Below are 22,714 nucleotides of genomic sequence, written 5' to 3'. Positions count from 1 at the left end.
ATAGATATATTCTACGTAGGAAAATAAATCTAAAATCAAATAACTTTCAGGCAGGCCTGCTATCCCTGAGACACTGATTCTGAAGCTGAACCTTGGTTTTATTTATTTAAATTAGGCTGGACACCTGCTGCTTTCTCAAACCATCTACCTTCCTCAGAGTTTTGTTCTCATCAGGGGCTCTTGAGTTGGCATTGAGTCTCATGGAAACAGGATCTGTGGTTTTCAGCTTTCTGCAATCCCATCAAGACAAGTCACTGAAATGTTTGATAAGCCACATACGTCAAAAGTGCTAATGAAGATGGGAAATGAATAACTCACCTAGTGTGCTTTATAGCATATGAGGAGCCTAATACAATTGTGCATCCTGCCAAGAAGCCAAATTCCACTGAAACATGGAGCCTCTTTTATTAAAGAAACCATTTACAATGGAGAACATTTTAATATCCACAGGTATCCTGTGTGGGAGAAAGCTGCGCAGAACTTTCTCCAATCCATCTGGCAACAATATTCATTAACTGTAAGAGATGTCTTACACACATGTTTTGTGTTAATTTTCAAAACTGCAGTATAGCTCAGGAGGCAAGTCAGATCCAAAATATCACTAATGAGTAGGGAATAAATGTAGGGAGTACCAAATAAATAAATAATTGTGCACTTTGGGGCAGAAAGCTTTCCAACAACCCATCAGTTTAATTCAAACTAAGTGCGGCTGCTAATTCCCAACAGAACCATTTTGGAGAAGTCTATCCAAAGAATCTGCAGAGTTCTCAGCCCCACCACATACATACATTCCCTTGGCCATTTTACAGGACTTTGTGATGAATTCTCCCCCTTTCTGGTGCAAATGTGGCTTCTTTCAGTATCAGATGTTACTAATAACTTCCTCCCACCTCTTCACTAGTTCTTAAACATGTTCTTTATATGACATGTTGTAACCCCCATTCAGCAGCCATGCTCATATTCTTCAGCCCTAACATCATAGAATCAAGGGCAACGCAACTTGCAAAGTCTTTGATGCACACCTATGCTGGTAAAAAGGTTGTAAGATTGACAGGTCACCATGGAGACAATTGTACAACTACCTCAGCATCAATCTCTGCACCTTTGTGCCTTGATGTGTAGTAGAATAATTTCTAACAATACCGAGGGGACCATTCAGCGTACAAAAGTTCATGCTAGCTTTTTGATCATAAGTGAACAATGATGGATTCTGGGGAAATCAGTCTCTTCTATTAAATTATGCTTCAAAGAGCCCTTTTTGTAAAGGACAATTTAAAAAATTATCCCAGTGACTTATGAATCCTGTACTTCTTTATATAACAGAATAAAAGAGTTGGAAGGGACCTTGGAGGTCTTCTAGTCCAATCCCCTGGAGACCCTTTGCCATTTCAGACAAAAGGTTGTCCAATCTGTTCTTTAAAACCTCCAGTGATGGAACAATCAGAACTTCTGAAGATAAACCTGGTTAATTATTCTGACTGTGAGCACATTTCTCCTTAGTTCTATGTTGGTTCCCTCCTTGATTACTTTCCATCCATTGTTTCTTGTCCTGCTTTGCTTTGGAAAATACGTTGACCCCTTTCTTTTTTATAGTGTCCCTTAAATATTAGAACACTGCTATCATATCACCCCAGTCCTTCTTTTCATTAGATTAAACATACCTAATTCCTGTAATCATTTTTCATAAGCTTATCCTCCAGCTCCCTAACCATTCTTGTTGTTCTTCTCTGCATATGAAATAAGGTCTTTGGAAAGTTGTTTGATAAACCATTAAAGATAATCAATGGTCTGGATTAATAGATGCTGTTATGAACTGCACATGAAACATAAAATTTTATTCCCTCCCTTTAGGAGAGAGATATGTTTTATAACAGATTGAGGTTACCCAGAGAATCCTTTTGTTCAGTCTTTCTTCTCTTCAGTTTGTAATCTTTCATATGCATGCACACATTTATACACACACACACACACACACACACACACACACACAGAGTGTATGACTTCACATTATGCCATTTCAGCAAAAGCAAATAATAGGAAGTAAAATGCTTGATATGTTCCAATATAGAAATGATTAAAGACAACCTGTTCTTGTTACTGTACTTTATCATGAAATATCTCTGTTGCTCTCAAGATATAATCTATATGTATTCCTGAACATTCCTCCATTTTCTATAAATTTCTTTTGTCTTCTTTTTTAAAATGTATTTGCTTCTCAGTCATCTCATAGACAAGTCCTTCCTATTATCACTGTGAAGTTAGTGGTCACTCTAAAATACTTTGCCTGCTTCATACCTTTGAGGGTATACACTTAAGGCTACCTATCTTGGCAGAATCTTGCCAGATAGTATGTTCTCTGGCCCCTATTTATTCATTTTTCAGACAAGAAAAATTCAGACAAACTTTCTAGTCATGCATGATTGCAGATTTTTGAGAGTACATTAATTTTCTGTAGGAAGTAAAGTTTTTTACATGACTGCTTGTTAACCTCTAGGCATATCCAGGTGGCTTCTTGAGGTTAACATGTATTGACTTGCTCTGATTCCTGAGTTACTCCATTTTAGTCTGCTCCAGCAGAGGAACAAAGCTGTAAATATTGTATGGGTAAAATGAGCTGTGTTTTAGGAAGGAAGGGAAGAAGAATCACATTTCTGAACACATTCTTGTGATTCCTCTGCAAATAGAAAACTATCATGCATTCAGATAAAAAGGGTACTATTGTTTTAAATTTATTTTTATACTAACCTTTTTAAAAAACCCATTGAAGCACAATATACCTATAATAAATCAGTAACATCTAAAGATATTCAAAATGAAAACATGTTAAAATTAAAGCAACATCAATTATAAGTAAAGAAGTCAAGATAAAGAGATACAGTTCAATATACTGTATTTCATTAACAATAAAATATATTTCTCATGTACCTGATACTCAGAGCTCTTAGTGTAGCATTAACCTTAAAGGACCACTCCTGTGAATCTTAAATATTAGACCGGTGATCCTATCTAATACTTTAATTGCTTTAAAAGTTAAAGCCAGTACATTGAATTGAGCTTGGGAAATAACTAAGAATGAAAGCAAATCTGTAAGTGCAAGTAGTCTTGCAAAGTATGAGCGTAATAGAGCCCAGAATTTTGGACATAAGTCATTGTGGTCATTAAGCAATTACATGGGTTCTTAGGCAACCTCAGGGGGTGGGAGAGACCTTGGAAATCCCCAGAGTCCACCAGAAAGCTGCCACATGTCAGGAAGTCTCAACTACTTAGATCTACCAATACATGGACCTTCTCTCTTTGCTCCACCACACTTAGGTCCAGTTACCTTTCCCTGCAACTGTTGACAGGTGTGCCCAGCCAATATGAGGCTCAGCTAGAAAGCTAGAAAAATAAGTCTTCTTCAAGACAAGAGAAGCAATCTTTCTCAAGGCTGCCCAGGAACAGGAACTTCCATTGCAGGAGATTTAGGCTTTCTTTTTTTTTTCTTTTTTTTTTCAAATATATTTTATTCATTTTCACATTCAATTTTACAGTCACTTATATACTGGATATTTGCTATAAGAAAAGAAATAAAATAAAATAAAAAAAAACACAACTCATCATCATTCAGCATAAAACAAAACCCCACCTGGCACTTCGATCCTCCATACACCCCATCTTCCCCCTCCAACTTTCCTTTCCTCCCTCTAACACTCCTCTTTCCTACATTCCCTTCCCCTCAAACCTTCCTTTCTCCCCTTCCTCCTAGCATCCCCCTTACGCCCTCCTTACATTCCCCTCTCACTCCCTCCTTGCTCCTCCCTCTTCTTTCCCTCTACCTCTCCCCTTGGTGTATTCCTTTATTCAACTCTTATTTATTAATATTGAGCTGTAAAAATAGAAAATAGGAAACAAAATATAATAAGAAAAAAACCCAAGGAAAAAAAAATATAAAGAAAGAAAAAAAAAGAAGAGACAACCGTATACAAGTGCATTCTTCTTCTTATTGAAACTATATTACCACCCACCCACCCGCCCCCTATAAGTCCCCTTCCCTAGTCCCCCCCCTGACTTCCCAGGGCCCACACCTGGCACTGCCCTCTGTCAAACCCCTTCTAAAGTATCTTGTGATCCTATGAATACAAATTATAAAAAGGGAAAAAAAAGAGAAAAGATAAAAGAAAAAAGAAAGAAAAAAACTCTTTGTATTAAGCTCAGCCCCCCATCTTTATTAATGTTTAAACAGTATAAATCATTCTATATATATTTTATTCTCGTCTCTTGCTTCTTTGTTATTTACCCCAACTTCCTGTAGACTCTCCAGTTCATCTTCCTTAACCTTATATTCAAATAAAAATTTATACAAATTTATACAAAAATCAGTATGCAATCTGGCTCAAAATAATCTCATCAAACTTTCCCTTCTAGTAGGATTTAAACAGTGTGGAATTCCACATATTCATATAATAATTTACGCAAGAATCAGTTTACATTCTGTCTCAAAATAATCTCACCAAGCTTTCCCTTCTAATAGAGTTTAAGCAACGTAAATCATTCCGCATAAATTTTACCCTCGTCCCTTACTTCTCTGATATTTACCACTACTTCCTGTAGTCACTCCAAATGATCTTTCTTAACCTTATTTTCGAATAGTAATTTACACAAAAGTCAGTTTGCCTTTTAACTCAAAATAATCTAATCAGGCTTTCGCTACCCCTCCACCTACCCCGCGTTACCCGGCTCCCTTCCTCCCAAACCAAAGTTCTCCTGGACAATTTAAATTAAAGTTCAGACATATAAGTCCCATGAGATATATGTTCAACATCCACTCCATGGCTAAATCCTCGATCTCCGCTCTTCTGCTTCTCCGGGAGGGGGAGAGCTACACCCTCCGTCTTGCAACCATGTGGTCTGCTGCTTGCTTTCCCCTTTGCCTTGTCTTTCCTCTTTCCTCCGAGTGAGTCAGGAAGTCCCGCCTTCAAGGTCTTATAGTAGAAATCTCGAGCCTCCGAAACGGAATTAAGACGAAGTCTTTGATTCTCAAATGTGACCGTGATGCCAGCTGGTGCTTCCCATTTATACCGTATCTGGTGGTTTCTAAGCTCTTCAGTTAGGAAAGTATAGTCTCTTCTTGCTTTTAACATCTGGGATGGTATTTCTTTGAAAACAGTCAAATCCTGACCATCAACTCGCAACCTATTATTGTAAAACTTTTGTATGATCGCATTTCTGGATTCTTTTGTGGAGAAATATATAATTATGTCCCTCGGGAGCTGTCGCTGTTCTGCTACCAACGAATTCTGGCGATAGATTTTCCGAATCTGCCAATCAAAATTAAATCCCGGGCTTCCCACCGCATGGCTGAAGGCCTCAACAAAAGTCTGTTTCAAATTCTCTCGCTCCTTTTCGCGCAATCCTCTAACTCTTATTGCAAATGCCTTCCTGTTAAAATTTATCATAACGAGCTGTTCTTGAGTATCTCTAATTTTTTGTTGTAATGCTTGAATGTTAGTATTTAAATTAGAGTTAGCTTCCTCCAAACTTTCCAGTTTATTCTCCATTTCAGCGGTGTAATCTGTCAGAACAGACATGCCTTTAAACATAGTCGCCTTCAGTTGGGCAATCTTAATCTCTAAATTGTCATATAACTCCAATACAAATTCTTTAATTTCCTGTTTAAAGTCATTAAGCATTTGAAAAAGAAATTCCTGTGTTAAAAAATCTCCAGTAGAGGGCGCAGGAGACAAGGGCAGCAATTTTGTAGCAGAATCTTTAAGCACATTCGTAGAAAGACGCTTCGGCTTTGAGCTGGGAGCCATTATAAATAAGAGCTAAAGATAAACAAATAAACAGCGTTCTCGCTTCCCTTGCTTTCCAAAAAGAAAAAATTGTTTATAAGTTTTGGGTAGTTAATGAGGAATAGTCTCCAAGAAGGTAGAGCCGGCTAAGTACATCTCCTATCAGTCACCAACGGAGAAAAATCGCCATTTTGTAATGCATTTGAACAAAGAAGCCTCTAAGACAAACAAGGCTGGTGTTTAAGATAGTAATAAAAATAAAGCCTCTCAGGGGTGGGACCCGCTCATATTGATCATAAATCAAGCAGCTTTGCTTTGTCCTGAGAGGGGAGTCCCCTGTCTAGAGCTGCAAAAAAGGCAGCTGAGAAGAACTGGCTGGAGATAAGAGCTCAGCTAACGCTGGGTCTAATCTCCGTCCACAGCCAAAAAAAAAGAAAAAGGCTGTGAACTACGAATAGACCCTAGCCACTGAGCTTCTCCCTGCCCCTTTCTAGCCCAAAAGGGGTGATATCTTTGATCTTATTTAGATATACAGACCAGATCTCTGAGAGGAGCTCCGTTGAGCCCCCTTCGGCGACAGACTCCGCCCCGAGATTTAGGCTTTCTTTATTCACCCTTATGCACACCGGTTTAAAGTTCAGGGTACAAAGATATCGAAGCATACTGTCAGAGGGCGCACAGCTTTACTATATGAGACAACCCAGAAGCAATAACAGCAAGCAGAAGTTTGAAAGAAATAGTAGTTTTTAATCTACAAAAGAATATATACTATATATACAAATACTACAAGCAGGAGTCAAGCAGTCAGTAAATTACACCAGGGAAGAACACGGGGGAGGGAGGGGGGAGGGAGGGAGGGAGGGAGGAAAGGAGAGAGAGAGGGAGCCTCTTTTTATTATACAGGTTCTTAAAGGGATAACAGCCAAAAACCTTGCTGACTCATTCCCATCATTACATCAGTGCATCATTGTATCATCGTAACAGCTGGTTAGCTCTTAAATCACTATCCTGACACATACAGTACACAATTTGGTTATTGGTCAGGCCCCTACCTATGATTACTTCTTCCTATTCAGTAATTTTTGATAAGGTAGGCATATTTCTCCCAGTTTCTGTCATCTGATGGGGCCCAGGTGATGTGTTTCTCTGTCACTATGTCTTCTCTATGAATAGAATAGAATAGAATAGAATAATAATATCAATAAGTCAGGATAGTAAGGAAGGGATAAGGGATAATAATAATGCTACAGCTATACAACATAGGTAAATATACATAGACATTAGACAGTACTGTGAGAATTAGATGTTCAGCTATTTTTTTCTAATCTAAAATGTGTGCCAAAGCTATTGTATTGGTTTGGGGGTGTTTTGTAGCACCTAAAAGAAATTATCACTGGATAAAAACTAGCCTTTGTGGAACAAAATAGGATAAAACAGTTTTTGGGTGAATATAGCAAGTTTGAGTGCTCTCCATAAAAACAATACTGTTGTTCACTGAGGAAATCTAATTCTTTTTACTCAGTTACATGTCCATTTCATCTAAAGGAATGGTTAAGTTGGCCAATGAACATCAGAAAAAAACAGTCCGTATATGTATAAATAAATAGCTAATGTCATTTGGTGGCACCCAGGAGATGTGTCTTCTGTCACTATGTCTTCTCTGTTTTATAGCATTCCCCTAGAGATGGACCTGCATTGTAGAAAACTCTTATGGTCTGAGTTTTCCCCAAACATTGGATTGGGAGGTTTGGTCCCTATCCTGATTGTTCCTGGATCATTCTTGGTTGGTTGAAATGACTTTTTAATGCTCTGTCTTGGTTATTAGGTGTAGTTTTATTTGTTTTACATTGCCTGAATCACATGTTGATTGGGCAGCAAATTAAAATAAAATAAAAAATAAGAAAATAAAAAAATAAAAAATAATAAAATAAATAAAATAAAATAAAATAATAATAATAAAATAATAAAATAATACAATGATACAATGATACAATAATACAATAATACAATAATACAATAATACAATAATACAATAATACAATAATACAATAATACAATAATACAATAATACAATAATACAATAATACAATAATACAATAATACAATAATACAATAATACAATAATACAATAATACAATAATACAATAATACAATAATACAATAATACAATAATACAATAATACAATAATAATGATAAAATAATAATACAATAATAATACAATAATACAATAATACAATAATACAATAATACAATAATACAATAATACAATAATACAATAATACAATAATACAATAATACAATAATACAATAATACAATAATACAATAATACAATAATACAATAATACAATAATACAATAATACAATAATACAATAATACAATAATACAATAATACAATAATACAATAATGAAATAATGAAATAATGAAATAATGAAATAATGAAATAATGAAATAATGAAATAATGAAATAATGAAATAAAATAAAATAATAAAGTAAAGTAAAATAAAATAAAATAAATCTTGTAGTGTGCTCTATAAGGGGGTTGCCCTACATAAGTTATAGCTGGTTCAAAATGCAGTCCTGTGAAGAGTAATGGGTGCCTCTAGATGTGCTCATGGGTCACCACTTGCTGTGCAAACTGTATTAGCTACCCTTTGGCTTACAAGTACAATTCAAAGTGCTGAGTATTACCTATATCAGGGGTGTGAAACTCGCAGCCAGATGCATAACACACTGGCCACGTCCACTCCTGGTTTAGCGAAGAGGGGGGAAAGCCATGATACATCACGTGATGACGATGTGACAATGCAACTTTAACACTCCTGATGTACAGGGCGGGGCATAACCTTTTCCTAGGGGGTCACAGCAACACTTGTAATAACAACACAAATAATTCATACACCATTTGAAAGCCCATCAAAAACTGAGTTTATTGACACGATTTAATAGTCAGTATGACCACCATTAGCCCTTCGAACAGCATTCAAATGAGGTGGATAAGAACACAACAAATCTTCAAACAGTTCCGTTCGATTTTCCAGATTTTTCAACACAGTTTCCAAATTCATTCTCAAAGTTTCAACCGAATATCGATTTTGACCTTGCTCCTGAATCATCAGAGCTTCCACTTCATCCTTAATTATGGCCCCAATGTTCTCTGCCGGATTGAGATCTGGCGAATTTCCCGGCCAGACGTCATTGCCCCAAAATTCGAGCCTCTCGAAAGGCAATGCATTTTATTCTGTCAATGATCCTTTGTTCTTCCGAATCGAATTTTCCAGCCATTCTTAAAGCAAATTTAACATTTAATAGCTCATTCAATTCAGTTTTTTATGGGCTTTAAAATGAGGTGTCGCGGAAGTTGTAAACTGCTGTCGATCTTGCTGTGACCCCCTAGGAAAAGGTTATGCCCCGCCCTGTATATAGTCCTATATGGCATAGGGCCTAGATACCTTAGGCACCACTTATCTTCAGTCACTGATGCTGCCTGCCCAATGCAATTCAGCAGAGTGGATGTGCTCCAGTTACTATTAAATATAGTTATCCTGTGGGAGCTAAGAAGCAGGCCTTCTTTAGTGTGGCCCCTTCCTTTGCAACAGCATCCCCCTCCTCAGAAATAGGAATGATGTCCTCTCTCCTGAGATTCTTAGTCCTGAAAATCTGACTCAACTTTCAGGCCTGGGGTTGATATTTGCCATTGTTTAATGGCCCCAGTTTTATTTTGTGGGTTTTCTTAGCAGGGTATTTTATCTGGGCTGTCTGTTTATTTAGTGCTCTCACTCTTTTTCTGTTCATTTAGTTTTATATACCACTCAGTCTACTGGAGTTGGGAGCCAATACATTTAAACCAATAAAATATAAAAGATATGTAGGTGATATTGATCACTTTTTGATATTAAATGACAAAGATCAATATACCTGAATAGCATTAACTTACTGGCAATATCCCTCTCAGAATAACTTCTCCCAGTGGCCAACTGGCAGGGAGCGATAGAGGATGGCGGCTGCAGGGACAAGAACTGAGCCTCGAAAATATCAGCATTTTTCCTTTCATTTGCAAGAGCGGTGCAAGTCAGCCTCGAACTTTGGTCTCCTACATTGGGGCCTTTATACATCTTTGGGAAAGAGACTTTTGAATATACAGCCCGCTAACCTCCACCAGTGGGGTAGGACTACATGGCTACCGTTTATGAACTTTGGAGCTTTACATTCAATCCTATTCGTATACAGCCACCTTATATACCACGTACTTTTGATTTGGTGGCTAAGGACATTTCCCCAGGACATAAGAAGGGAGAGGAGCAGACCATCGCTTCCTCCACTGTTTCCATATTATTATATATTATAGCTGCGCAATTTTAAATAGTATGCTGAGTGTATGGGAGTTGGCTGGACTTGAATGAATGGCCCACTTTTAGTAATTGTTACCCTTGTATTTTATATGTTTTAAATTTTTACGTGGGAATTGTTAGTGTGGATAAATGAGAATGTTTGACTTGGAGGACCTGCTGGGGAAGGCGGGGGGTACCGGGGTGGTTGGGGGGACCATGGACATGGGAGTGGGTCGGAGCATAGCGGTCGTGACAGGGAGAGGCAGATACGGCGGGGACCTTAGGGCTGGCCATTACCGGGGAAGGAGGGTTCGCTACATTACAGAGATCCCTCCTTCCGGCCCTAGGAGTCCCACTCCAAGACCAGATGGCGCGAGTAGTCAGGACCCTGGTCTCAGGCTGTTGTCGCTAAATGCCAGGTCTGTTGTTCACAAAGCTCCCCTCGTCCGGGACTTAATTGTTGACGAGAGGGCAGACCTGGCATGTATTACTGAAACCTGGCTGGGCACAGAAGGAGGAGTCCCCCTGGTAGAGATGTGCCCAGAGGGATTTCAGGTGCTTCATCAGCCGAGAGCCCAGGGAAGGGGTGGCGGTGTGGCTATTGTAATCCGGGAGTCTCTGTTACCTCGTAGGGTCCCTGCTCCGGAGCTTGTCGGGTGTGAGTCTCTGCTGATAAAGTTGGACCTCAAGGGTCAAGTGGGTTTGCTACTAACGTACCTGCCTCCCAACTGCGTTGCAGCATCCCTCCCCTCGCTCCTCGAGTCAGTAGCCGAGCTGGCGGTTGAGTTCCCCAGGCTTATAGTTCTGGGGGATTTCAACTTGCCATCGCTCGGTGAACGCTCTGATGGGGCGCAGGAGTTCATGGCTTCCATGACAGCCATGGGCTTGACCCAAGTAATTCGGGGCCCAACCCATGCAGCGGGTCACATGCTCGACCTCGTATTTCTCTCGGAGCAGTGGATGTGTGATCTTGGTCTGAAGGGTAATGAGATCATACCCCTGTCGTGGTCAGACCATTGCCTACTGAGGCTTGACTTCCGGAGGCCAAACCCCCACCGTAGGGAGGAGGAACCGACCAGGTGGTTCCGCCCCAGGCGACTTATGGACCCTTTGAGGTTCCAGACGGAACTTGGGGTTATTCCTGACACTCTCGCCCACAGTTCGGCGGAGACTCTGGCTGCCGCCTGGTACTCGGCGGCGTCGGAGTCTCTCGACCGGATTGCGCCGCTACGGCCCCTCCGGGTCAGTGGATCCCGGAGAGCTCCCTGGTTCACCGAGGAACTCCGGGAGAAGAAACGCCGGAGGAGATGCCTAGAGCACCAGTGGAGGTCCGATAGGTCCGAGGCGAACCGAGCTCTCTTGACTATCTGCACCAAGGACTATTTCCGAGCATTAAGAACCGCAAAAAGATCATATATTTCTGCCTTGGTTGCGTCCGCCGAGTCGCGCCCAGCCGCCCTGTTTAGGATAACCCGCTCCCTCCTCAATAGGAGGGATGCGGGAGACCCCTTGCAGGGTAGGGCTGAGGACTATGCTCAATTCTTGGCGGACAAAGTAGCTCGGTTTCGATCGGACTTGGACTCCACCGCAGTAGGTCCAGCTGAGTCACAGGAGGATCATTTGTTACATCAGCTCTGGGTTGAGTTCCAGGAAGTTGCCTCTGGGGATGTGGACAAGGCCATTCGAGCTGTAAGTGCCTCCACTTGTATTTTGGACCCGTGTCCCTCCTGGCTGGTGGCTAACAGCAGGGAGGTGACACATGGCTGGATCCAAGCGGTTGTCACCGCCTCCCTTCGGGAGGGGCACTTCCCCGCCGTACTTAAAATGGCGGTGGTGAGACCCCTCCTGAAGAAACCATCGTTAGATCCAGCCATCTTAAACAACTTTCGTCCTGTCTCCAACCTTCCCTTTATCGGGAAGGTTGTCGAGAAGGTGGTGGCCTTTCAGCTTCAACGGGCCTTGGAGGAAGCTAGTTATCTTGACCCCTTCCAGTCCGGCTTCAGACCTGGTTACAGCACAGAAACCGCTTTGGTCGCATTGACCGATGATCTCTGGAGGGCCAGAGATGGAGGCTATGCGTCCATCCTGGTTCTCCTTGACCTCTCAGCGGCTTTCGATACCATCGACCATGGTATCCTTCTGCGACGACTGCGGGAGGTGGGAGTGGGAGGCACTGTTCTGCGGTGGTTCTCCTCCTACCTCTCGGACAGGTCGCAGTCGGTGTTGGTCGGGGGGCAGAGATCGTCCCTGAGGCCCCTAACATGTGGGGTACCTCAGGGTTCGGTCCTATCCCCCCTACTATTTAACATATACATGAAACCGCTGGGCAAGATCATTCGGAGGCACGGGATAAAATACCATCAATATGCGGACGATACGCAATTGTATCTGTCCGCCCCGTGCCAACTCAATGAAGCGGTGGACGTGATAAACCAGGGTTTGGAGGCCGTTAAAAACTGGATGAGTGCTAACAAACTGGTACTCAACCCGGATAAGACCGAGTGGCTGTTGTGTTTCCCCCCCCAATAATTTGGCTAATATACCAACGCTTAGGCTGGGGGGTCAAATTTTATACCCCTCAGATAGGGTCCGCAACTTAGGAGTCCTCCTGGACCCACAGCTGACTTTTGATCACCAGCTGTCGGCTGTGACCAGGGGGGCATTTGCCCAGGTTCGCCTGGTCCGCCAGTTGCGGCCCTACCTAGACCGGGGGGCTCTCACAACAGTCACTCGAGCCCTTGTGATCTCTAGACTGGAATACTGCAATGGGCTCTACATGGGGTTGCCCCTGAGGTGCATCCGGCGACTACAGCTAGTCCAAAATGCAGCCGCGCGAGTGATAGTGGGCGCACCGCGGTACGCCCACGTTACACCTGTCCTCCGCGAGCTGCACTGGCTACCTGTTGGTCTCCGGGTGCGCTTCAGGATACTGATGACCATCTTTAAAGCACTCCATGGTAGTGGATCTGGGTATTTGAGAGACCGCCTTCTGCCGATTACCTCCCTAAACCGTCCAATTAGATCGCACAGATTGGGCCTCCTCCGAATCCCATCTGCCAGTCAATGTCGACTGGCGACCACACGGAGGAGGGCCTTTTCTGTTGCTGCCCCGACCCTGTGGAACGAGCTCCCCATGGAGATCCGTACCCTCACCACTATCCAGACCTTCCGCGCAGCCCTCAAGATCTGGCTCTCCCAGCAGGCCTGGGGATAGGTTCCAATTACCCGCCCGAGTGTCTGATTGCTGAATGAAAGTTGTGTTTTATTATTATTTTTTTTGTGCACATATTGTTTGTTTTTGACCTTGCACCCCCCTCCCCTGTGGTTGTAAGCCGCCCTGAGTCCCCTCAGGGAAAAGGGCGGCATATAAATCCCAATAAACTCAATAAACTCAAACTCAAACTCAGTAGCTTTATATTCAAAAACACACATATAGAGTACTGTATGACAACTTCAATTAGATGTTATGGATCTGAGTATCCGTTACCACCTTCAGGACATAATATCTCAGGGAGAATAACAACCAATGCCTGGTCTGCCATGTAACTGAAGATAACATCATGATTGTTAATATCAAGGGTCAATGAGACTCCTAAAAAAACTAATGGGGCTTTATTATCCAATTCCCATTGTAGGTCAGCTATCAAGATGATCAAAGGAAATGCAGTCCTACAGCTTCATGAAAGTATTGTATATCCAGATAACAAAATGATGTTGGAAGTTCTGGTTATGTATATTCCTCCTATCTTTTAGTCTAACCTTCAAGGACCTTGTAGTAATTACAAGTATCCATAACTTTCTGTGCTGGAACAACTCACATCCACCTTGATTCTTCATTGCTTGAATATTTGTTATATTCCGTTGTTATACTCAGTGTATGTTAATATTTATTCATTAATATTGCTGGTTTATTGCAATTAACTATGAAGGAAAATTCAATAAAGTCAGTAAAGCATAGTGAAGTATAACTAAGAGTAAGAAACAAGTTAAGAAGCCAGAGGACAATTCCTTTTTTTTCTCATATTCCAGTAAAACAGTATTAAAGACATAACTTGCCTTTTTTCTTTTCTTTCTTTTCCTTCTCCTATCTCTCTCTCGCTCTCTTCCTTCCTTTCATTCTTTTTTTCCACAGATTGACTTCTTTTGAAGTAGTGTAGCAACCTACACTACTTTTGTGAATCTTATTAGATTCAAATAATGGCTTATTTCCACATGCATTTCACCACTTGACCCTGCAGTTGTGAAGCGATGCAACACAACTAGATGAACCAGGAGTTACCATCAGATACCATGGGAAAAGCATGTTGGTCATTTATCTTATGTTGCTTTGTGTTCCGGTACATCAAGCATGATGAGCTGGGCCTCCCCCCTGCTCCTTCAAGCTCTGATGACAACTCCCAACATTTCCCACTGTCGTGATTTTATCATCACCTCCATTATCACTTTCACAAGGTTAGAGGGTCAAATTGCTTCTAATGTAGAGAAAGCATAAAATGCCACACTGCTTCATCATAAGTTGTATCGCAAGTTGCTCTTCTATTAGAGAACTGAGGAGCTGACACATTACAACCTGTCTAAACAAGCTTCCCCTCTTTAGCTCATTTACTGTGGAAATCTGTGAAGAGGAGCACAGACCTTTGTTTCTTTCAATCTGCTGAATTTCTCGGGCTTTTTTAGATTGACCTCTTGTAAGATAATGAGCTCATCCACAACCAAGGCTTTGATTTAGGGGAGGGCTATTAGTTTGAAGAAAGAGAAGACTGCTGGTTTACAGTTCCTGCAAGGCATTAGGAATTCTGTTACAAAGCCAGTGTGATGTGAATTAGCATCAAAGTCACCATAATTATAATCATTCAATAATTCATTCACACTTCCATAGAAACTGAGCAAAAGGGAGATCAACACACTAAGGGAAAAAAGATATTGCTTTGCAATAGAAATTATGCAATATGGAATGGGATGGGAATGGGAAGGGGATGGAGAAGGGCAAGAGAAGAGAAGAGAAGAGAAGAGAAGAGAAGAGAAGAGAAGAGAAGCTGGAAGGACTTTGGAGGTCTTCAGCCCCTGCTCAAGCAGAAGAATCTATACTATTTCAGATAAATGACTGTCTTCTTAAAAACCTCCAGTGATGGAGCCCTCATGATTTCTGTTGTGGTTGTTTCACTGGTTAATTGTCCTCACTGTTAGGAAGTTTCTCCTTAACTCCAGGCTGCTTCTCTCTTTGGTTAGTCTCCAACCATTGTTTCTTGTCCTGGTGCTTTGTAGAATAATTTGAGCCCATCTTCTTTGTAGCAGCCACTCAAATACTGGAATACTGTTTTCATGTCGGCCCTAATTCTTCTTCCATCCTCCTTTGGTTATCTTAATTGCTCTTCTCTGAACTTTTTCCAAAGTTTCAACATCTTTTTTGTAATATGGTGACCAAGATTGGTTGCAGTATTTCAGGTGTGGTCTTACTAGGGTTTTATAATATTTCACGTGATCTTTATTCTATGCCTCTGTTTATATAATCTTGGATTGTATTGGAATTTTTGGCTGCTGCTGCATACTACTGGCTCATATTCAAATGATCATTCACTTGGACTCCATGTCCCTCACACAGTTACTGTTTTTGGATATGCTTAAGAGGCTCTCCAATTGCCTATATACATTCAGCACCTGCGTGCCAGAGTAGCTTTTTTCTAGTGTACTGACACTCAAAAGCTACATGCCTCATGTCACCTACTCATACTTGCTGTCTGAGGTGACTGTAAAAGTTGCTTATTTAAATTACAACTAAAATAACATTAAAAATAACTGTGCAAATTCCTGCAGATTTTCACATTTCGCTTTGTATATTTGAAAGAGGGTTGTTCCGTGAATTCTGTTAAAAATCCCCTACAGTGAAAAATACTGGTTACATGTAAATAATCCAATAGTGGCATATGGTTACTACATTAGCATATGAAGTTACTACATTAGCAAATAATAACTACAATACAGTGTAGAAATGGGCCTGTTTCTGGCCTCTATAACTTGAGGGAGGCCGTTTTTGCCCTCCTAGAGGCTCAAGGAAAGCCTCCGGAGCCTGTGGAGGGGAAAAATTTTCCCCCAACCGGCCATAGTGCAGGAGGCCAAGTAGGCCACACCCCCATGGCCATGCCCACCCAGCAACCAGGCAGAGAACCAGTTGCTAAAAATTTTCAATCCCACCTCTAGTGACATCACATATAAAATGACATAATTGTAGCTTCTACTCTATGTGTAGGGTGTGTGTGTGTGTGTGTGTGTGTGTGTGTGTGTGTGTTTGTAGATTGGTCGGCTGTTTCATATCATCCTGTGTGGCTGAGGTGCTGGCTGTGTGTACGTTGTTCTTTTGTGTTGTAATGACCCGTGTGGTGGGTGGGGTTTGTTTGTTGACTAGGGCTGGTTTCCCGATGACTGGTAGGCGGGAGGTATAGTCATGTTGTGGGGGTGTTTCTCTATTTCGAAGGCTTCCATAATTATTCTCTTGTTGAAGTGTTCTGTTTTGGAGATTAACTACACAGCCAATCAACCCACTTACAGCAACAAAGCCAGCACTCCACACACATATACGTATACCTATACCTATACCTATACCTATACCTATACCTATACATATACATATACTTATATATACATACATACATACACACACACACACACACACACACATACACACACACTCATTGAGAGAGAATGAATTGAAGTCAATACCTATCAAGCCACCATGTCCCAAATCTCCAAAAACTATCGAGGAAAGCAGATAGCAACAGTCAATAGTGTAGAAGGTAATCATTGAAGCTAACTTTACGGCACTCCAGGAAATGAAGTGTCTTAGCTTCCACCATAACATGGCCACCTGATACCATCTCTTTTTAATCTTGGGAGAAGAAAAAGAGAGACTATTGTAGCCGCTGGGGGCGGGGGAGGGGGCAGCTCTAGGATGGAATGTGAAACCAGTGGGAAAAGCAATAGCAAAAGAAAAAGCCCTTTGACCCTTTTGGACTGGACAATAATCCTGGTTAATCATGTGAAATGTTTGTACACCTACTGTAGTTTTTATTGCTTAATTGATTACTGTAAATCTGTGTTCATTCATTGTCTTGGCTAATTTTTCTATCCAAAAAGACAGTAATAATTGCCCTTGTTAATTAAAACACATTACTTATTTTGTGCATACTGTATGTACAAGGGTGGGTTGCTGCCGGTGTTACTGCTGGTTTGCAACCCACGCGCAATGTGAGTGCGTGTGCCAGACACGCACTGTGCACGTGTGCATAGTTCAATGTAAATTGTTCTGCACACTAAATTACTGTTGCAGTGTGTTTTACAAAAATGTCTGGAAGTTGCATATGTGGTTGCTAACCAGAACAAGATAGAGATTATATGATACTTATGCTGAAGATCTTGACTATTGCTGAACGTAATTTGAAGCATTGGTTACATTGCAAGACACCTATCTATTCGGAATAGCAGGAGGACCATTTCCTGTATTGTTCTCAGATAATTCAACATATTCCTTGAGCCAACATCCACACACTGTGTACATTGCATGGAAATAAATTTATGTTCTTGACCTTTGGTTCACGCTTTTTATATGTTCTCCAAAGGCAAAACTATTTTTGATAATATGGTAATACTAATTGTATTCTCCCTAGTATTCGCTGCGGTTCAAGTGTGCATTGAGTGCTCCTCAGTTTGCAAATGATGCAGTTCTGAAAACTTTAAAGAGACTCTCAGATTACCCCAATGCTTGATATTCCAGTTCTGATGGACTGCTATGATATAAAAGCTTTGCTTTAAAAATCAAGCACAATTATTACTCTAGCACTTTTATTGCATTGGAAGACTTTCTTTCTGATTCTTTCTGGGGACTATATCCAATATTATTCTTATTTATGATGGAATAGATAATCCAATGTTTTATGACTGGAGTGAAGAAGCAACTTCTGCAAGAACACTCACTAGACTAAAAATAATGTTACCTATTTGTGTACAATGATGTTACCTAGTTGGATAATTAAAAGTCTTCAAGCAATCAAGCTCTGAGAGCACCAAGGATTCCAAAGACCAAAAATATCTTATTATATCAGTTGAACCAAAGTGGTGCAGTGGTTAGAGTGCAGTACTACAGGCTACTTCAGCTGACTGCTAGCTGCTGTTCGGCAGTTCAAATCTCACCGGCTCAAAGTTGACTCATCCTTCCATCCTTCCGAGGTGGGTAAAATGAGGACCCAGATTGTTGTGGGCAATATCTGACTCTGTAAACTGCTTAGAGCGGGCTGTAAAAGCACTATGAAATGGTATATAAGTCCAAGTGCTATTGCTATAATACTAGTTTGGTGAATGCTTAATAAGCCTGCTTAATAATAGCCTTTCTGTGTCTCCTTAGAAGTATTATGGTTCATAAACTGTGGTTGTTTATTTAAATAGATAATCACTATTTATTTAAATATTATTTATTAAATAATTAATAAATACATTAAATTCTTACCCAACATAATCAACATAGTGTGCCAGCCTGGGATTAAAGAATTGATGCTAAATCTTCACACCATTTTTCACGTATCCAAGTTATGTTTTCATAAATTGCACATGGTGTTAAATTGTAGTATTTGCATTAAAAATGTCGTTTGGTTTATTATTAAAAAGCAAAATATATTCTAATGGCAGGGCTGCCTGTTTCTACCTAGAGCTTTACACATATTCTTAACTCTCCCACTGAAATCATCATGGGTTAGGTTTTTAGCTCCTTCAAATTGTTCCCCACCCTCCCATGATGTGAATGGAAAGTTCATTGCAAAAGTGCTTGATGAGTTATGGCTAATAACAATGACTTTGCTATCAACATGGTTAAACAGATATGATTTGTTTACTCCTACAACACCCAACTAGCAATTTCATTAGTTTATGCTTGGTAGCATAAACTGACCCTTCCATTTCCAGGTTTTGCTTGATGCATAAAGCTTTGTCCTCCAACACTTTTAAGTTGTTCTCTGTCTTCTAGCACCTGATGGCCCTGACTGCTGTTTATCTAATTATAGGACCAGCCTGAAATCTCCCATCTGTGGTTCCATGTAGCTTTCTTCATTTATATTAGAAGAAGTGTGTAGGAGAAAAATAACAATAACTTTGCAATAATAAGTTCCATCTTCCTCATTTCTGAGAGTCAGCTTCTTTTCCTCTTATAAACAAAATCTCTTGCTAGGGAGTTGCCTTTCTTCCAAGTAATCCTTTTCTGAGGATGGACTCCTACTTACAAAATGAAGAAGTAGTAGCTGGAGTCTTTCCCTTCCAGTGATGGCATTTTAGTCCTCTTTTGTGACTGTTTTTGTGACAGTGACTCATTTTACTTCACTTCTATAATAATGAACAACATAATCATAACCCAAAGGAACTTATCCTCTCTAATCCTCTTATGTACATGTACATAAACAGTCACATTGTATCAGTGGTGGGTTTCAAAATTTTTAGAACCTCTTCTGTAGGTGTGGCCTACTTTATGCTGGCCATGTGACTGGGTGGGAGTGGCTTGCCAGCCATGTGACTGGATGGGCATGGCCAACTTGTAAAATGTGGTGAAATTCACTTAACAACACTCTTGCTTAGCAACCAAAATGTTGGCTCAGAAACTCTGGCATTTGACGCACGCAAGTCTTAAAGCTGTCAAGTTACAAGACCATTGCACCCCTAACCCTTTAGAAAAAAAAACCAGGGTTGCTCAAACGTGACAGCTTTAAGACTTGTGGACTTCAACTCCCAGAATTCCTCCTTTCGCTCTTCATCTTGATGATGTGGGGACGGGCAGGGGGAGGGAGCTGGAACCAGTTCTAAATGGCCCTGTAGATTTGTGGAACCTCTTCTATAGAAGAGGTTAGAACTGGCAGGAACCCACCCCTGCATTATATATAGAAAAATTGGAATGAATAGATTACTTTTGTTTAATCATACACCTGTACCAGATGTATGATAAAATATTCTTTCAGCAAGTTATAGTATACATAGTTTTCTATTTTTGCTGTTATTGATAATCTTCAGTGTTTGATAAGTGTTTGGGAAGTAAATGAATAAGTGAATAAGTGAATAGCAATAGAAGTATATACCGCTTCATAGTGCTTTTATAGCCCTCTCTAAGCGGTTTACAGAGGTTTATGTCCCCCAATAATCTGGGTCCTCATTTTACCAACCATGTAAAGATGGAAGGCTGAGACAACCTGGAGCCTGATGAGATTCAATCTGCCAAACCGGTGGCAGCCAGTGATCAGCAGAAGTAGCCAGCAGTACAGCACTCTAACCACTGCGCCACCGCGGCTCATCAAATAAACTATAGGAATAGACAGTATCATGCAATGTACTTCTGTTCAAGGAAATGAATCTGTTACAGAACTTTCTATAGTAGCAGGGATTGGCACACTGCAATCTTAGTCATCTGTATAACTCAGAACATATGTTGCAACAGCCTGAGATAAAGCATCTTTCTGCTTAGCACTATATTTTCAGAGATTCTTAAGCACACACACTGTTGAACTTAGGAGAACTTATTAAGTGAACATGGGTAGAATTAGTTGCACTTTAATTAAATACAAGATTCTTCCTAACATTCCTCCTTTGTTAAGCCTGATCTAACAGTAGAACGTCCATACAAAAGTTTATTGAATTTCATACAATATCAACAGCATGCAGCTAATCAGACACATTTTTATGAACACTAAGATACCAAATTTAGGCCATTTCCTCCAGAGATGATAAAATTTCTCCACTATAGCAAAACTGACTGTGCTATAAGAAAATAGCTCACTGGTTGGATTCTTACTATAAACAGAAATAAAATGCCTACTATAATGGTGGTTGAACTTTGCAAAATTTTTCAAAAGTAGGGAAAAAGTTAAGGTGATCTAGCTGGGGTACTTGACATTTCATTCACTGGGAAGTATAAAGGGCTTAATTAATGTTTTCATTAATTTTATGAAAAGTAATTGATAGTATATCTGGAGAGCCAAGCCTATTTATAAGTTTCTAGAGGTAGATGCAACAGATCCAGAGGTGGGTTCCTACTGGTTTGGACCGGTTTGGCTGAGTAGGTAGTAACTCGGCTGCCCACGCATCCGAACAGGTTCTATTGGTGGTGTCTATGGTGCCACCATCTTGTTTTTTGCTTTTGCGCATGTGCAATTTTTTCAGTACCGCAAATGCATGCATAACGTGCATCAAGCACGTGCCCGAAGCGCATCCCGGAGCGAACCAGCAGTAAAAGAAGTCGGAATCCACACTCGAACAGGATCCGCTAAACCCAGAAAATCCAGTCCCACCATGCGTTGATGATGACAGAAGGATTAACTATTAGCATCCTTGTGTCCAAATGGAACTGCTAAAGTGCCTTTTTGTATGAAATATACAGAGCAGGTCTGCACGTATGTTCACAAGTGGTTCACTGGTTGTAAGCGTGCACACGCACATGCACTAGCTTCGCTTACACACGCCCCTTTGGGAGTGAAACGGAACTTCAAAGAAGCAGGTAATCAACTCAGGCAGCTCAAGTGACTAAAGCAGGGGTGGTGCGAAATTCAGCTGGGCAGCGAGGGTGGAGGGAATGAGCTAGAAAGTTATTACAAATGGATAGCTTAGCACAAGGGTGGGTGGGTGGGCCAAACCAGCAATCATAGCCAAGGGTTTGCCTGAACCCACGTGACCATGCAGCAGCCCACCACTGGAAGTATAATTTCTTAGACATAAAATATTGGTGGCACTAGATACGCAGTGAACATATTTCATTGAAGGTAAAATGGAAAAGTTGATATTGCATTCTGAGTGGTTTATTGGTATAAAGTCTTTTGAAATTTTGCCTGTATCATATGAATATTTAAAAAACAAAAACAAAAAAGCATCAGCTGTGGTTTGCAATATGTAGCAACATCTTTGTCAAGTCATCTATTTAGCCAAAAGTTATACAGTCACTTATTTAAAGAACTTTTAAAATGTGGCACATGGTTAGATTCTGTTCTAAATCGTTGGGTGCCACCATTTCTCTTATCCCATTGTGTGTCTTACAAAAGCTTAGCCTTTCATTTTATGTAGTACATATTAAAGATTACAAATAAATTTGTCATACAAACTGCTTTCTGCTTGAAGAACTTTAGCTGTTTTCTCTGAACTTAATTGCAAGACTGAGATGTTTTGCTGTGCCCTGGGTTGAGCTGGTTATTGCAGTGCTTGTCTGATACTGTGGCCTTTGACCGTCAGCTATAATTGCATTCTATTTCTTATTGTCTGCAATTTATTGCTTTGAGAGTCCACAGCATCAGTGTCACTGTTGCCTCTGTGAGGACCTACACTGTTTGCTTGTAGACTCCAGGATGGGTAGAATTAATTTTGGTTCCTTGTTTGCTCTTTGCACCTTGGTAGCCCTACCTCATATCTTGGAGAGTATTGTCAAACTCTAATAGCTTGAACAGATGATCAAGCTCTCAGAGCGATGGTAACTTTCTTCCTCCAGAAGATACTACAGAGAAGCAGTGGCCCTTGGCTGATTGAGCTGAGAGAATATCCTCGCTTCTACAGGTTTTCTTCCAAACGTGCTATTTGTACACTCTATTAATGTCAACGA

This window comes from Thamnophis elegans, chromosome 11 (assembly GCF_009769535.1).
Source record: "Thamnophis elegans isolate rThaEle1 chromosome 11, rThaEle1.pri, whole genome shotgun sequence".
Taxonomy (NCBI): domain Eukaryota; kingdom Metazoa; phylum Chordata; class Lepidosauria; order Squamata; family Colubridae; genus Thamnophis; species Thamnophis elegans.
The sequence above is the reverse complement of the archived record's forward strand: the minus strand, read 5'-3'. Positions refer to the sequence as shown.